Raw genomic sequence first — 16,562 nt, forward strand, 5'->3', positions numbered from 1 at the left:
GGTATATTCTGTTGTACGTGCACTATAAATTTGCAGAGACACGGTTGTGGTTATGGAAATCACACAATGGAGTAATGAAGGGGCCTAATTGTAAAGTATATTATAGTCACCAGTGCGCTCATTTCTAGTCTATTGCACCTCACAGAGTAGGGCAGTAATTATGAAAAGCTGAGACAAACTCGCACTCAGCCGGTGAATCCAGCCAAGCCCAAATGTGATGAACGGATCCCACAAGCCATTAAGCCCTCCTGGTGGCCTTTGGCTTAGTCAGAGATTGAAGAAAGCGACGGTAGGGACACTAACATACAGAAACCAGACCACGAGGTATTTGCAGTGCAGGGAAAGGCAGGGCCTTTGCAGCAGGGAGAACTGGTGGGAATTCCCTGTCAAATTCATGCCCCAGCGCAGCTTGTCACCAGGCTGTGACTTTATTCCTCCTGCTTCAGTGGACCTCAGCTCCACGTTGTTTTCCCCCTGCCGTGGTCCCGGCCGGAGCCCTGTTGGAGCAGACCTGCGCTAGATGTCCTGGGCTCGTGTCAGGACCGGGGGCTGACACTGTCTGAAAAACGAGGAAGGAATGAAGTGTCCTCTCTAATATGACACAAAGCCCTCATCACCGAGCCATTTTCCAGCATATTAATATTCATTTTTCACTAATGCGGGATGAATACATTTAAATGTTTGGCCAGAGCACATTCGTCATTTTTATGTCACACTCACAGAATGCATCAGCGTGATATATTGTGTATTTTACCATAATAGCAGACAATACAGCTCAGTATTTCATTTGGACAAGTAGCAAGTGTGAGGCAAGGAGACAGCCACTGCTGGACAAGGGGTGAGCTCAAGAAAACAGAAATAAATTGAAGCATATTAATCTGGAGCGAGAAATCATTTCACCACTAAATTAAGAGCAGCAGCCTTTGCCTCTTGCTGCGTTGCCCTAGGAGGGTGCAAACATGCAATGGGAGGCACTGTAGGGACGAGGTGCTCTGTGTCGTGGTGGAAGAGGGTCACTGCTTCGGGGAGGATCTGTAGGATGCCCACAGAGGGGAGGAGGGCTGAGAGGGGCAGGGAAGGAGGGAGAAGGGTCTGAAAAGTGAAGTCACGGTTGCTGAACACGCTTTTCCCTGTTGCTTTATTTGTTCCCATGTTTTGCCCTGGGCACTGATGTTTGGTGATTTAGACCAAAGGGAGCTGAGGAGTTGCTGTAAAGGGTAGTTCAAAAATCAATGGACGTTAGAAGGGGTCAAATGATGCCATAAAGAGATTAACAGCAGCATGGAGAGATAATATTCCCCTGACTGCAGAGCTGGCCCTGAGAGCTTTATGACAGGGAGAGAAAAGAGCAGAAGCAGCCCAACACCTCTCTCCCTGCTTGACTTCTCCCCTTCCTAAAAGCTCGAGGCTGTTTGGGGAGAAAAGGGCCCGGACTGATGGGGCAGCGAGAAGGGAATGGCCGTGGTGATGGCAATGAGAGGAGCCGGGTGGGTGGGCCACGCTGCTGCCTGGTGAATCCTGCTTCTAATCCAGACAAACTGCGGCCCCGTCAACAGCCCCTGCTAAATCACCCGGAGGAAATGACTTGCTCAGCATCAGCCCCAGGTTTATAGCACGGAGGTCAGGTTTTATGAGGGTTCCCTGGAGGCACACGGGGGAAGCGCTGCGTGGCTGTGTCCCTCCCGGTATCGCACCTGAAGCCAGGGCAGGCGGCGTGCTGGGCAGGGAGAGCTCCAGCTGCAGCAGCCTCCCCCTGCAGCTTGCTCCTCAAACCCATCACCTCCTCGCCGAGGTAGGAAACAAAACCAGGGGTGCCGCCCAGGGGACCCGAGGGCTGAGGAACTGATGACGTTTGGCAACCAACTCAATGTTGCTGTCAGGAGAAGGAAAGCTGCTCTCAGGGGATTTGCTTTTTGCTCCTTTTTCAACTGTTGTTTGGCTCCATGGCATGTTCTTGGCACTGACAAGAGTCCTGTATGGGACTCTTGAATTAAATAATTAGAATTTAAAAAAATAATAATAATAATTAAAAAATTAGAATTAAATAGCTCTGTTTTCCCCTGTCTCGCTCCCAAGGCACTGCTTCCCTCTGTGGGGACGGGCAGAGTGGAGCACGGGGCATTTTTTACTTGGACAGCACTCTCGATGCTTGTAAGCGTGCACAGGATGCACCATCCAGGCTTTACCAAAGGCCTGCAGTTGGCTGGGCTCTGTGAAGGGGCTTGAAGGAAGGGAACAGACCAAAACCCTACTGAGATCAGCAAGGACCATCTGCAAAATCTCAGCCTGGCCTTTCTGGGAAGATTTTCCCTGTGGAGGGTCTCTTCCTGAGGCAGCTTCCCCATGGGCACAGCTCCCTGAGCCTTGTCAAATAAAACTGAGTCAAATAGCAGGAAGGTTGCTTTCCTGGCATCTCGCTGTAGATCTCTGTGTTGCAGGAAATTAAAAATCGCTCCCGGAGGCACTCGGTATTTCCTGGAGGAAGGCAAGGACTGTGCTGCGTGCTGCGGAGCGGGGCAGGGGCTCAGCGTGCCGGGCAGGTGGGAGCCCCGAGCATGGGGGCTCTGCAGTGGCTGCCCTTGGGATCTGGCAAGGGGCTGTGCAGGATGGGAGAGCCTGGAATTAGTGGGATTGGGTTTGGTTCTGCACGTCCATGAACCAATGCCTGGAAGAGACGTGTCAGAGGACTGATGTACAGCATTAGCAAGCCCGAAAGGGAAAGAAGGAGGCGGCTGAGTCTTGGGAAAAGATGACCTTGGTCCGCTGCCCTTTAAAGCTATGGAGACATCTGTTTGCTTGAAGAGACAGCTGCCATTTTACGTGGCAGCATTTGAGCCAACATGTGATGAGAGGAGCGCGCACGCTGAGCTCTGTCTGCCGTCGTGCTGGGTGGCACGCGGCCAGCAGCAGCTCAAAGCCCACTTGTCCCCAGGAGGAACCTCCCTTCTCTCACCCCGCTTCCTTGCCAAATGTAGCAGAGACCCTGGCGGCCACGAGGACGCCTGGTCACCCACAGGGGAGCGCTGTGTCTGCTGGGGACACGGCGGGGAGTCTGAATTGCTCCAGATTTTCCTGCACCCCCGGGGCAGAGCAGCCAGGAGATGTGGGCAGGACTTCCAGGCCAGCAGTGACACCTCTGGTTCTCACTGGTCTTGTCTGCTAGGAAAGCACCATTTTGCTGCAAACCTTAAACTTCCTGATGTGTGTATTCTTCTTGCTTTTTGCCATATCATCTCCCCCCCCTTCCTTGTTACTGCTGTGCCGTTTTATCTTGCGTCCTCTCTCTGTGTTTCTCTTACTTCCATAGCCTTGTTTGCTTCTGGATCTCCCCCCCTCCTCAATTCTCTTCCCTCCTCTGAGTCCTACTGGTCCCAGCCTTGCTCACCTCGCTGGCCTGGCCCTGTCCCAGAGTTTGTTTTCTGGCCTCCCACCCAAGTGACAGCAGATGAGAGCGCAGGGTGCTGCCTCTGGATTTCTGTGCTTGCTTCCTGCAGCGCCTGGGCGATGATTATCTCGGTAAACGACTGAAAGAAGTATAGTGATAAAAGGATTAAGCCAGACATATTTTATTTTATTTATTTATATCCTCCTCCCTTCCCCCCTAACGAGTTGTGGAGCATATTGTGCTGCAGCTGCTGCTGCTGATCCAGGGAAGAGCGGTGACATGGGGCCGGGGAAGGCAGCGTGGGCTGGGAGTGGGCAGGGAGCAGGCACATGCAGGGGGTGCTTCCAACGGGGGGGGCTGGCAGTGCAGGGGGCTAAAGCAGTCAGACCCCCTGCAAAAGGGCTGGGGAGGCAATGAAGCCACCGTGCCCTTTTTCCTTGGGAAGAAAGCCTTCTTTGAGCCCATCTCTTCAAGAAAGAAGGGCCCACAGCAGTGGGGTCTCAGCACTTCAGTGGGTTACAGACCAGAAGGGCGACCAGAGTGTCCCCAAGCAGGAATCATTCCAGAGAAACCCCACATGCTGTCCTGGCTTTCCCAGGGCCCCGCGAGCACGCCGCAGCACAGCACCGTTCCCAGGAGCAGCTCCTGTCAAGCTGTTCCCTGCAGCAGATCCTGCAGATGCTCCTCGAAGCAGCCTATTCCCAGCTGAAGTTTATTTCGGGCCTGTTTGTGTGTCTGTTAAATAACCGACAACCCACAGACTCGCACAGACAACCCAGGCCTGTCTGGGAGCTCTCAGAGCCCTGCCTGCATCTGCAGCCTCCCAGATTTCCATCATAAGGGCTCCCAAAATTCAGCTGGTGAGACTTCCATCCCTCCTGATGGCATCACAGTTAGAGGATGCATAAACCAAGGCAGAGGCTCGGTTACAGAAGGCAATTTACCCTGAGCGTTTGGGTTCGGATATTGCATCTTCCTCCCAGCACCTTGGCGTGGAGGGTTCAGTGCCTGGCTGAGCACTCGTGCTGGGCTGAGCCCTGCGGGGACAAAACTGGAGATTATATTCCTGGCAAGGACTCCTCTCTAAAGCTCATTTTTACGAAGGTTGTATCTGCTCTAGTACATATAACAAGCCAGCATCCATTCTCTGGTCCCGAGGGGCAGTGATGTGGTGTGGCTCATGCCGATACAACTGAAATTTGGCCTCTCCCGTGCAGTTCACTATTGACAGCCCCCAGCTGATGCCATCCCCTGAACCATGTCCAGCAGAGTGCTGGCTGCCATAGGCCAGGGATTATGTCAAAAGTGAAATGTCTTGGAGGATGATACCGCAGTGCCTGAAGCCAGCACCTTGTTCCTCTGCTAGCTGCCAGGACAGACCTCTCTGTGGTGCTTTAGCAGAGTAAGAGGAGTTTCAGAGACCCACTGCCTGGAGCCAGGCAGGCGGGCATCCTCCGGAGCGCTGCTCGCTGGCAGCTCAGGGCTGTGGCGGCAGGGAGCAGGAACGAGGGAGAGACTGGGGGAGAGCAGGGGAATGTGGATGGAGAGGGAAGCGTGATTTATGGAGGGCTGGGAAGCCTCAGCACGCAGGAGCAGAGACAGGAGGACCCTCTTAGCCTCCTCCCTGTAGTCTCTGTGCTGGAGTGGTTGCACAGCCACTGCCTGCATCAATGGGAGGCACTTGGCACCCTCCGTCTCGCTGAGTGCTGCGTGGAGACAGATCAGCTGCTATATTTGTATGACTAAAGAGACCCAGGAGCACAATCGTTCAGGAAGTGAAAGAAAATGATGGCAGCGCTTGGGCCAATACCTTCAGCAGTGCAGGGATATCAGAGCTCTTCAGGCAGGTGAAGGAGAAAATCAAACCATCTAAAATGATCGCATGTTGCTCTGGCTCTCGGGGGCCATGAAGTAGCCCTAATGGGGGAGCAGCTAAGGGCAGTCCCATAGGGCTAAGCAGAAGCAATGATTTTGTCCTTTCCAGCAAGGCGTTTGGAAGATGGAACTGCACCAGAAGGGTCCTTCATGGTGCCCTGTCCGTCCCTGGGGACTACGAGCCAGGTGAGAATGCCGGACATCTCTGGAAGGACACCTGAGGGATGTCTTGCTAGCGTGGCTCTTCCCCACAAATCCTTGTTGGCTTTTGCCTGCCTTTCTCTGCGCCCCCATTTCTACCTTCCCTTCCACCTGTGCCCACAACGAGCAGAGCAATCCAGCATGGCCCAGTTTAATATTCCACAGATCCTCCCAGGCTGATAGATGAGAACAAGAGAGGGAAGAAGGGGGTGGGAGCCTGGTGCACGGGGGGATATAAAGCCCTGAGCCTGTATTCAGAGCAGCAGAGATAACAATAAGCGAGAATAATAGTCTAACAAGTCGGAAATGTCACACACGATCTGGTGCCATTAACACAACATGGATCTGAAATATCACATAATTAGTTTTGTGCCTGTTGTTCTGATTGGGAAAGAAAAAAAATATTAAAGGATAGAGATTTGGGGGGGCAGAGAGGGGAGTGCCAGCAAAGTGAACTCATAAAAGGGCGAAGCCTACAGCATCTAATGTTTTTGGAATAATATAATAAAGCTCTATCTCCTTACCCATGTTTGAGGCCGAGATTTTATCTGGCAGTACGGGATAAAAAGAAATGAAAACTTGAAAAGGGTAGATAAAATTGCGATTGATCTCTCTAGGACTGCCTTGCCTCCTTTCAGGGAAGCTTGTGGGCCTCATAAATTGCTCCACCACCGAGTCTCACGATCCCCACCCCTTCCCATGCCACCTCACCCGAAGATGAAAAACCCCACATTTTCAAGGCTTCTTTCCCCATCTCTTTATTACCCAGTGCACAAAACCCATGTTTGAAGGCTGTGAAATGACTCAGAAGCCGTGAGTCCCCTGGGAGCATGCCTAAGGTACGTGTGTCTGGGGGACCCCCGCTGCTGCCAAGCCGTGCGAGTCCCCACGCCATTGCAGGGGTGCTCTGAAGCGGTCTGCCTGTGGGCTGCTGTGTGCCTTCAGCTGCTGAACACAAAGCTCCTGCCTTGCTGCACCCGGTCTGCTGCTCCAAGGGAGGCTGTCCCCTTTCAGAAGAGACAGATGCACCCAGATATCGGTGGGATGGGCACTTGGGCAAATTGGGTAAGGGACTGGAACGAGGCTGTTCCTTATCTCAAAGCAGCAAACACTGCGTGGGACAAATGCTGTCAGTCCCTTCCTGCCTGCTGCTGGGGTGTGATGGCCCATTGTGCACGCAATGCCCTCGTGAGACACCGTGGTTGTGCCTGCTGCCTGCCTGGCTGCATACCTGGCCGGCTTTAGGAGCAGCTTAAAATTGTGAGCAAACCCTCCTGCTGCCTGGGGCAGCCCCACAGCCTCGCCAACATCGTGCACGCCTGCCTCGCTGCAGGAGCTGCCCCATTCTGTGGGACGAAAAGGTGCATTACAAGCGTACCCATCTGGGATAGGAGCAACGGAGCCTGGGGTGTTGCACCCTCTATCCTGAAACAACTTGGCCTCTGCATGGCCCACGGGGTCACACCAGCGCCCCGTCAGGAGGGAGCAGGGGAGGATTTCTTCTGCATGCTTTATTTTAAGAGCTCCCTCTTCCATGTGGCTTTTTCTCCTTGCAAAAAGCCCTTTATCTCAGGTGGTGGCTGAGATACAGCTTCGCCTCGTCCTCTGGTGAGAAAGCTGGAATAGCTTACATCGAATCAAGCATGGATTTCTTTATCTGCTCTGGCAGAGAAATCCCCTTCTCCAGCCCGTGGCTGTTCAGTGGCCTGTGTGAGGCTGATGGACGCCTCGGTGCTGCTTGTGCTGACGGGTGCTAATCACCCATCGGTTCTCTTCCAGGCGATGTCAGGGGAGAGGCCAAAGGACCACGTGGCGCGAAGGACCATGATTTGCCAGCTCCTTCCAGGGCTGTTTCTGGGAGGGGAGGTGGCCCACGCTGCCCCTTTCCCTGGCTCTGCATGCAGAGCAGGGCTGTGCTAACCGCAGAGCGGAATTTTAACAAGCAATGAAGCTTTCTGTCAGTTTTCTATGTGCCAATTGCTAATCACTTTTAAGCATATTCTGGGAAAGAGGTACTTTAAAAAAAGCTCCGCTCCTGTGCCAAAGGCACGGAATGCTCTGTCCAACTTCTGCCTCCCGAGAAGGCCTGTAGGATTGGGATTCAATTAATTCGGTCCCAGTGGATCCATCACTTTGCCCACTAACGGCCGCGTACTGACAGCGGGTGCGACAGGACCGGTGATCTATCGCTCGCTGCTCTGGCCAGTCGTGGCAGGAGGCTGCTGTCACCGCGCCGCTGTCAGCTCGAAGCCAAAGCCCTTCACACATGAAATAGGGGATTTGCAGAGGGCCCAACGGCAGCTGCCTCTGGGGTGGAGCACAGCGGCGACTGAACTGAAATCTGCACAGCGCATTTGCATGGGGAGTGAAAAGTATTTCTGCATGTTGTTAGCGCTGAGCAGAAGCGATAAATATTAAGACTGGGAAAGAAGAGAGCTTCCCTTTTGACAAGAAAGTCTGCGGCATCAGTTTTTCCTTTGACTCTGAAGCGAACGTTAAAAATTCTGATGAAGCATATGTTCTTCCAAAATTAAACATCCCATTTCTATTTCAGCCGTTGCAGCTTGCCAGTATTTTTAAAATACAAAAACAATAATTTTGTTGGGAAAAGCCATTTTGAACAAGGCATTTTTGGATATCAAAACGCTTTGTTTCATTTTTAAAGGTTGAATGACGATTGAACAGTCTACGTGACATTAGTATTTTTTGAAATGTGTTGATTTAAATGAAAATTGATTTTTCTTGGTGGAAAGCAAGGCTTTGATGCAAAACTTCTGATCTGCTCCAGTAAGATAGGCAAGGTCTGTATTATATATTGGCCTCTATCCAGGGAGTGAGACATCTGCTACCGCAAGAGGCAAAGGGAAGCCTGCAGGAACAATGCTATCAAAGAGGCCTTAAACGCCACTCCTCTGTGTCATACATCAATGTAAATAATTAAATTTCTTCAAGCAATTTGCTGGGAGTTTTATCAGGATGATGCAAGCTGACTTACTCCCAAAGCTTCTTCTTCTGTCTTTTTATGACTCTTTAGGACTTTTAAGCCTACCACCTCCAGCTGGATGTGGTCCCATGTTTAAAGATACGTTGCATGCACGGGCACATCAGGTGCAGCTTCTGGAATTTTGCTTTGGAGTTTTCAAAGTCTCCAGCCCTAGAAATAGGCTTCAAGTCCTGCCCTAAACAAAAATAATTGAATATGAGGGCAGCTGCCATTATCCCTATCTCTGGGGACAAGTTCCAGGTGGTATCAAAATAGGGTGTGGGGGAGCTCACCTCTAATTAACCTTGCTCAGCCCTGGGGTAATTGCAAGCAGGTGGTACTGGCAAGGATGGGGGTAGTGAGGAAAGCTGATGTGAGGGGTCGCAGCACCTGAAACTGCTGAGAGAGGTGATAAATCTCACTGAGGCTGCATGGGGAGGAGGTAGTGTGTGCAGGGAAGTTTGGGGGAGCAGTTCTGGTGTGCTGATTCAGCTTCAGAGAGAAAAGCCTCTACAGAAGCTTAAGAAGGCCTTCAAACAGCTGCTTAAGTCAAGGGTGAATTGGAAGGGAAACATCACCAACTGGAGGTAGTTTTTGTTGGATGTGTTTGAGTGTAGTGTGCCTGTTTTGCTTGTGGTGCTTGCCTTATGAAATATTTTGTGGATAATGGCCTCCAAATTATGCAACTCAGGAGTTAAAAGGGGAAAAAATAAAGTATAATCTTGTTCTGTCTGACTGGCAGCCTTTTGAGGATCAGCTATTTCACCCTATAACTGTGAGGATCAGAAGCAACCCATCTTCTTTGGTTGATTTGGAAAGGCAGGTTAAGTGCGGTGCTGAAGACTCCAGGACCTGAGGGTAGGCAATTCCCTGATCTCATAAAATCATGACTTGGCAAAACCGTGTTAGCTGCAGAGCTCTTCATGCTCTTAACCTGTATTTCTCCTAAGCCAATTAGGCTGAGCTTCTAGTGAGGGCAATAATGGCCGGACACACTCTTTTGAACCAATAATATAGGTGGATGGAGTAGACGAGTGGCTTGCTAATGAGGCAACGGCTGCCTGCTCGTGATGCATAGCTAATGACCCCTGTCTCCAGCATTCCACGGTCAGGCGGAACAAAAAATCTATTTCCACCAAGTGCTTCATTACCACCCAGCCACACTTGACTGAATAGCTCGGTTTGGTGGAGGGAGTGGGGAGAGCGATGGGAGTGGGATGTGGCTATTTGAGGGAGAGGGAGCTTGGATCCCTGTGTCACCCCTGCCAAGCCCCTCTGCCTCTCTGGGCACTGCTGTTCTTCATCCCCTGCCTGTGATTGCAGTGGGAGGAGCAGTGCTGCTCTGCGTGGGGAGTGCACGGGGTTGTGATATGTGCTCTGGGATGTGGTAGAGAGGAGTTGCAAGCCCCCAGATAGTTCAGAGCCGTGGTTCTGCAATGCCTGCCTGGTCACTCTGTCGTCTCTTCAGCCCCTTTTCAGGGGCTAACACCCTTCTGGGTTTGGGGAAGAGAACAAGAGTTGGGCAGGAGCTCTGGGCAGCAGGCAAGCCTCAGGCTAAGCTGCTTGCAGTCCCTATTGAGAACAGAGTGAAACAGAGGTTTCTCCAGGACTGGTCCTTGGCTGTTGAAACCACAAGGATTAGACTGGCTCTGTGTTTCTCAGTTTCCTGGGGTGTGATGCTGGGGGAGAGGGGGTAGGTGGGCAGGGTAGAAAAATCTGCTGCAAGATTTCTTCCTATCAGCAGTTTAAACTCTTCCTGCGGAGCTCCTATGCCTGTCCCCTCCCACTTGGAATTAAAAATACATTTTTCAGTGTGTTAGTGAACAATTCTAGCTTGCTACAGTAAAGACCCCATCTTCTAACCGGGTCCTGCTAGATCTCTCCATGTCAGTTGATTTAGCCTTATTGGACTGCTGTGGTTGGGAAAACATATTGAGATGCCTCCAAGATGCTAAAGATATACAAATGGCTGCTGTTAGGCTAATTTATTACTATTTAGCAGAGAACAAATACATTTTAAAGGGCTAATGGCAAATTAAAAATCCTATTAAGCAAATTTGCTTACCTAGTACATAGTAACAACTTGGGCTTGGATCCCACAGTCATTTAAATGCAGGCGCAACTTTGCTCAAGCATGTGGGCCCAGAAAAGCCCTAAATCTCTGTGGGATCAAGAACATGGATATTAAATGTAAAATAATTACTAACCCTCCCACCAAATTAGTCTTTTGGTCTTGGCACTGCTGGTCTCCTCCTGACTCCCTGCCTTTGCTTGGAAAATGAAAATCGATGGGGTCAGGTTTACTTCTGCTTCTAGTCAGCGTCAATTCGGTGACCTCAGCGTGGAGCTGGTTTCGCAGCAGAGTGCGGTATTGATCCTGCTTCCGATCTGCAGCACTTGACATCAGCGTGCAGCCACCCGTGCCCACCCAGGAGCTGGAGATGCTCTGTGCTGCTGGGGTGGGTGCTCACCCACTGCCCCTGGGCCCCGCAGGACGAGGTGCTGTGCCCCGAGTCCTGTGGGCAGTGTGGTGGCTGGTTTGTTGCCATGAGCTGCCTGCCTGGGGCAGCCCAAAACAGGATGTGCTGCTGAAATATTATCGTGAAGCTTCACTGCTTTGGGCTGCTGGATGGACACAGCCTGGCTTTCTTCAGGTGTTTCTTAACTGACCTTCCAGGGGTGCATAGTGGTGGTGAACAGCCCAGCCCCTGAGCTGCCATCGCCGTGTGATTCCCTCATCTTGGAACAAATGGCAAACAACCAGTTAAGGCTCTGAGAATCAGTAGAAATAATTCTAGCTTTTTTCTTTCTAGTTTGTATTGTAAATGAAGGGAATAATCTCTGCTCTGAGGTCAGAGACTGGCATTTATTTGTTGTTAGCGACGGTTTTTCATGTGCTTCTGGTGCAGATAAGGGGATGAAGCCCTCTTACTGATGTGTTTCGCTGATTCATTTGTGAATGAATGCGTTTGTTCTTGGCAGGAGGAAAGCATCCCACAGGTGGCCCTGGCTGCGGAGGGCTGGTGCTGGCGAGGCTCGCTGGAGCAGGGGGAAGCACCAGGAGTCAGCCACGGTGCTCCCACATAAGTCTGTGCACGGAAACGAGCAGCACCAAGCCGAACAAGGCCTCATTTCATCAGCTGAAACACTGCTGGGGTCAGCAACCCGTCAGCAGAGAGCTTGTGCTGAAGCGCTCTGCGCAGGGATGGGTGTCAGCGGTGCTCTACCTGAAGAAGGCCCGGGCAGGCATGAGGCCTGTGAGGTGATGTTTTGCCACTGAATTTACTGGCTGAAAAGCAGCTCCAAACAGTGTGCTGGAGTGTGGTGAACCAGTGTGAGAGGCTGTGATGAAAAGAGGTGGTTGTGGGGGGACTTGTAGCAGATTTTGCCTTGCCAAAAGCAGCGTGCTCCACACCAAGCCCCACAACTCTGGGGCTTCCTCTCCACTGGTACCCACTGCGAGCCAGCTCTGAGCTGGTACTTGCTGGAGTCCTCCCTCTCCTGGTCCGTCTGCATCTGGCAGTCCAGGTGACAGTCTGCAGCGAGGCCTGCCGTGCCCACGCAGCCTGGGCAGGCTCACAATTAGCAGGTAATTTGCTGAGGGAGGCCTGCGGGGAGGCTGGAGGCAGCGCTTGCTGCAGGCACCCGCTGGTTGGTTTGTGCCTGCTCCGTCCGTGTTTCAGACGCGAGATGTGAGCCCCGTGCATGTCCTTGTTGGAAATGACATGTGCTGTAATTCCTGTGGCAAAAAAACGTGCTTGTGAATGTGTTGCTCAGAAAAAGGGGTGAGTTCAGATGACGGCTTTCAGAAATCCTGCCTGCCTACTTGTACAACCACTTCTATCTATGTGGAAGTGCAGCTTCTGTGAGCACCCCAAATTTGAGCTGAATTTGGTAAAGTGTTTTCAGCTGAGGTAAAATTTTAATATTCAATACTTCATTTCAGATGTACAAAGCAGTTTTAAATGACTTTTTTTGACCAAATTTCCCTGGAACTAATCCTTTCTCTTGGATTTGAAATACTTTAGACTGACACTTGGATGCTTTGATACAGGAAAAGATTTATTTTTATTTTTTTAGCTGGGGCCAGCTCGAAGCCCTTTTGAGAAGGAATTGGACTTGTTTGGTGGTAAAGGGTTTGTACGGTGTGCCTGCATGGTTCTTGGGTGCCAGTGGTCACCATCTTCCCATTCAGCAGCAGTGGCCATGCAGTCAAGGAAAAGAAACTACACAGTGTGACCCACTGCAGAACATGGATAACTAGTAAAAATGTGTATTGTCCCCAAATCCATGATGCATTTCTTATCTGAAAGCAGGGGCGCTGGATAGCCCCTGATGGCCATGGTACATCTGACTACCTTAAATTGCAGCACACTCTGGCTGAATTGGATAAAAATTAGAGCAGGAGATAATTTGATGTGCAAGTGACATCTTCCATGAGAAGGGGACCCCTCTTTCTATTTTTAATCTGCAGTAGTACTATCACCAGCTTTGTGATTTGTAGCATGCTTTTATTGTGATAAATCTATCAAGCAAATATTCTCCAAAACAGGCTTTTCATCTTCTCTGTCACAAGCAGTTATTAGCCTTCGTTTGTTGGAGAGTGAAGAGCTCTTACGGGGGAAAGTGGGAGCCTGCCAGCGCCTCGGTGTCCTCGGCAGGCTCCTGGCCGGGGCGCTGTCGGGGCTGCGGGGTGGAGGTGAGTCATGCCTTGCCCTTGTCCTTCCCTTGTTTCCTGAGCCGTGCTCGCTCATCTTTCTGAGCGCAGGATGTGGCTGGCTTTATTTGGAATGTTACAAGCAGCCCTGTCTGAGTTAATTGACCAAGACAAATTTTGTTAAAAAAACCTTGACATTAATAATGAGAAATAAGAGCTGGGAGGTAAAACACATGCTCTCTAGACACGCATTAGCAGTGCCCCCACCCTTCCAGTCTCTTCCTGAGGTAGTACAGCAGAGAGCTTAGGTCAGTTAGTTTTAAAATTAACTTCAATTCCTCAAGGCATCCTTTAAATAGAGTTTGAGCTGTGACTATTGCTAGTCTTTTCAGGCTGCGTGAGGGTGTGAGTCAAGGAGGGATGGAAGAGCGCAGTGGTATGGGAGACCCAGAGAAATCCAGAGCTGCTGCTGGCTGCTCTCCTGCCTGATCCTGGCAGATCCTTCACTTCGTCCCCAGGCCTGCACGCTGAGCTGGGACGTGGTGCCCTGGGTAGCACCAGGAGGTATGGTATCTCCCCAGTGTTAGGCTGCCATTTGCAGCCCTCAACTGTCAAGGTCCTGCTGGGATCAAAGCAATGTTGGTCCTGCCCCTCTCTCCTTGGACACTGCCGTGCTGCTGTAGCTGTACCAAAAGGCAAGAGATGATTTTAAGGGAGGGAATTTCTTCAGATGAAGAAAAAGCCCCAGACACCCTCCAACTCTGGTAAGCAGAAGATGAAGCCCCTGGAAAAACACCTGCTTGTTGTTCCATGTTGCGATGCGACAGGCTAAGCTGCAGTGCTGTGGCCTTTACCGTGTCAAAACCTGGTGATATTCATGTGTCTGCTCACCTTCCCTCCTCGGTGGGGAGGAATCCCCAGTGGGGTTATGCCAGCTGTAGTGTGATGTAATGTCATGTCATGTACATCCTTTGGAGAAGCATTATCCCGGTTTTCTGCTTGTGGACCCAGGCAGAAATTAGTGACAAAAAGATGCTCTTGAGGACAGCACCAAAAGGAACGCCTTCATCTGCTTCTGGAAGCAGGCAGATGTTTGAGCCTCGGGATGGCTCCTTCCCAAAGTCACAGTGCTGTCCTGGTCTCTGGGGACGCTGTGCTCCCGTGCCTTTCTCTGCTGACGTGGGCCTTACAGGCAATCCATCAGCTCGCATCTCTTGTGAAGTGGCAGGGCTGCAGCCGTACATCTCTGATCGATACCGCCCAACCTTGACATGGAATCAGTCACTCGTAGCCTGCTCATTACTGCTGGCTAACCGTTTGCCTGCAGCAGCCCCTTAATAGCCTTCCCAGGCTGCTGCCGAGTCACAACAGGAGTGTTTAGCAGCCTTATTTACATGCAGCATTTCACCAGTCCCTCCTTCCCCTCGCTCGCAGCGTGCCATCTGCTCCGGAGCCTCGGAGGAGCTGGAGGCTGCGGCGCGGGACCGAGCGCGGTGCCTGTGTTGTCTCTATGGTGACTGCGTGCCCTGCCTGGTGGCAGCTGGGGGGGCCGGCCACGCTCTGCCCACACGAAAACCTTTGTTCTTCCCAAAGATTTGGGCCTCGCGCTTTGATTCTCCTCTGGCTTTGAAGCTGATTTCAGTTGCGCTGATTTTAATCTGCTGCGTTTCGGTTCTCTCATCTGTGTTTATGCTCTGTGAGGATGGGGAAGGCTTGGAAAGTGCTTCCTAGAGAGCAGCTCTGGGATGGCAACTTATTATTTATAAAATAGGGGATGGATGAGGTCTAGGAATGGAGTGCCTGTGAGTCTATTAGCTGGGCGCGTTGTGCCCTGGCTGACTGCAGAGGCTTTCCCTTGTATCGGCGGTGAAGTCTCAAGTCTTGACTCCTGACCTGGGTCATGAGCTGTTAATGATCTCTGAAGAAAGAAATACACTGACACATGCACTTTGGGGGATATTTGGTACATCTACTCTAGCGTGCCGTTGATTTACATGAGCAGGCTCCAAGTACCACTTTTTAGTGGCTTTTACTTAAACTGAAGTCCAAGTTTCAGCCTGGCTTCTCTTTGCTGGGGAGAAACAATTGCACCCTTGGGAGCGGGGATGTGGAAGATGACAAGAAACAGTGTGTGTGCAGGCAGCAGGGCTGGAGAAACACCTTACACAGGTGGGGAGGTTGGAGCAGCCTCTGTGTGCTTGCTGCTTTGCTGACTGTGGTGTGGAGGTGCTTGGCTGTGACGTAGGAACCCCGTGTGCTGGCACTGTGAACACCCAGACCCGAAATGCAGCCCTGCCTCGTGCTCCTGACATCAGCACTGAGGGCTAAGTGGGTGTACGGGCCATCTACGCTGACTAAAATGCAGGGCATTGTGAGTCTCAATTACCGCACTAAATTGCTTCAAGTGATCATTCTGTTAAAGTGGGAAAATCTTGTATTTAAATACATAGGGGGTGAGACTTTATTCTGAGATGCTTGGGGAGGAGCCAGCAGTGCTGAAGCATGAATAGTGTGACAGGAATACTTACTGCGGTGTGGAAGGTGGCAGGGCTCGCTCCAGGAAGCTTATGGGCAAGGGATGTTTTCCAGTCCTGTATCTAGAATCAGTGTCGTATGAAGGCCCCAGTTTTTCAGTGGTGAGGAGGAAAAGGCTGCTTAGATTTCCTTCTAGTAGGAGCCAGGCTTTGGGGGTTGTGTGTGTGCTCCCCCAGCCACCCCGTCAGCCCTGTTCATCTCCCACCGAGGGAGATGCGTGGAGCTGCGCCGTGTTAGCCTACAGGATTACGGGGAGGGATTACAGAGGAGAGGCGCTGGATGCTGACACCGTGGGAGCACTTCAGTCAGCATTTGTGCTTCCTGGCCTGGCAGCGTGAGGCACGGTTGTAGGAGATGAGGCTCAGCACAATGCCATGCATGTGGAACTGCTGCTTTCTGGGGGCCCCATCTCCAGTGTTATGTCCTAGGAAGGAGCTTGAAAACATGGCTTTTAGCTTCAGTCCCACGCAGATAATGTTTAATGCATTCGCACGTTGTTTTGGGAGAGTTGGAAATAATTTTGGAGGTTGGGGTTGCCATTACAGTGAACTGATTTAGGAACACCCTTCTCTCCATAAATCTCCTGTTCTCTTCCCCTGGAGTTCATGGGGCGCCACATGCTGCTCTGGCACACTGCTGGTTTGCCTGCCAGGGTTGGTAGCTCCCCTTTTGCCCAAGTTAAGAATTAACTTCTGCCTCTAGACCTTTTTTTCTATGCTTGCCTACCTCAATCCTTATCTGATGCTCATCTGCACTGCCCTTGCAGGAGTGCGGTTCATCTGGGACTCTGGCCTCACATGAGCTGCTAATGAGAGTGTTGTGTTTCAGGGTAAGATTTGTTTCTCCTCTTGACTTCGAGATGAATATACGGTTTCACAAGTGAGGACTCTGTGTTAGGTTCTCTCCGTGTTCTCTTGCATACAAAT

General features: G+C 51.3%; 1 long non-coding RNA gene across 1 annotated transcript; it reads left to right on the forward strand.

Moving 5' to 3' along the window:
* The first annotated feature begins 8,809 nt into the window (after nucleotides 1–8,809).
* LOC140003376 (uncharacterized) lies at nucleotides 8,810–11,710 on the forward strand. Its single transcript, XR_011811882.1, has 3 exons — nucleotides 8,810–9,031; nucleotides 9,187–9,302; nucleotides 11,427–11,710. It is a non-coding gene; the product is annotated as an uncharacterized lncRNA (long non-coding RNA).
* Nucleotides 11,711–16,562: the final 4,852 nt, after the last annotated feature.

This window comes from Anas platyrhynchos, chromosome 11, assembly GCF_047663525.1.
Source record: "Anas platyrhynchos isolate ZD024472 breed Pekin duck chromosome 11, IASCAAS_PekinDuck_T2T, whole genome shotgun sequence".
Classification (NCBI taxonomy): domain Eukaryota; kingdom Metazoa; phylum Chordata; class Aves; order Anseriformes; family Anatidae; genus Anas; species Anas platyrhynchos.